Source organism: Alexandromys fortis, unplaced genomic scaffold (assembly GCF_014885135.2).
Source record: "Alexandromys fortis isolate MF-2015 unplaced genomic scaffold, M_Fortis_MF-2015_v1.1 scaffold_262, whole genome shotgun sequence".
Taxonomy (NCBI): Eukaryota; Metazoa; Chordata; class Mammalia; order Rodentia; family Cricetidae; genus Alexandromys; species Alexandromys fortis.
The window spans coordinates 130772-132047 of record NW_026068147.1 but is presented as its reverse complement, the minus strand read 5'-3'; positions in this window follow the sequence as shown (position 1 = coordinate 132047).

Sequence of the window (1276 nt, the reverse complement as noted above, 5' to 3'; positions counted from 1 at the left end):
ATTGCCTTTGTTTACCAGGGAGGAAAAGGAGATGCCAGGGTAGCACTTGATGGAATTACTACACGGATCTTATTCAGGTCAGAGGTTTAAGAGGACAGGCAGGAAATTAGCAACGAGAAAGGGACAGGAAGTGCTGGAGACAGTTCAGTGTGAGCCAACATGTGGAGGTTTCTGAGATGAACACTGCATTGCTGCCTTTGAGTGGCTGGAGCCACTTGGGTTGGAGGAATTGTTTACTGTGATGGAAAGGACCAGAGAGGCTCTTTGTTCCTGTAATCTCTCCTCTCTTAGAGGACTGTAAACAGCTCTTTCTGGGCAGCTCAGGGCTTGGCTTGTTGCTTGCATGTATACTTTGTCAATAAATGTGCAGTGCATTTAGCTAATTTCTAGACAACTACGTCAGAGAGCTACTGTACCCTACTCAGCAGTAGGCTTACTCTGCCCAGTAAGCTCACTCTGTCCCCCCCATCCAGCAGCTGTCGTCTTCTACATGTAAGGAAGACATTGTCTACGTGGTACCAGGTAGGGATGTATCTCAGTGTAGAGCATTTGCCTAGTGCATTCAAGACCGTAGCATCCATCCTAAGAATGGAAAAAGCAGAAACAAAATACAGAAAACCTCACAAAGTAGCATTAGTGATATGTGATATTTTATTTTGAACATAGGGGAAATTTACAAATACCTCTGATTTGGCGTTAGCCAGGCAATTTTAAATAACCCAGAATAGAATTAATGAAGGAAAATATACACAGGCTGGAAGTCCCTGAGAGAAATCCCTGAGTACAAGAACTCCAGAATAACTGCCTTGGAAGGCCGGTTAGGCACGGCATGAGAACAAACACTTATTATCCAATAAAACCCTTGATTAGCAGACACAGGGTGGGGGTACGTCTTGAAGAGAGGATCCCTGAAAGCACATTGGCCTTTCCTTCTCCTGTTGCTGGGATTCATCCCAGGTGGGAAAAGTAGGTTTCTGAGGCTGTTGAAAGCCCAAGGCTGGGTAAGAACCCCCTGCAAGTGTCCCACATTCCCAGGGGAGCACCAGTGCACAGCTCTCTAGGATGTAAACAATGCCTTCGGCTTGAGTGACTGTGTTCCTTTAAGGGCACAATTCACGTGGACCAAACACACAGTAGCAGAGGCCAAGGATTCCTGAGAGTGTAGGGCAGTCAGGGAATGCACAAGCCGCTGGGCCTGGTGGCCTGAGCTGTAATCTCAGCAGGAGGGAGATTGTAGAAACTGTTATTGTGATATTGAAGCCTGTTCAGGCTACAT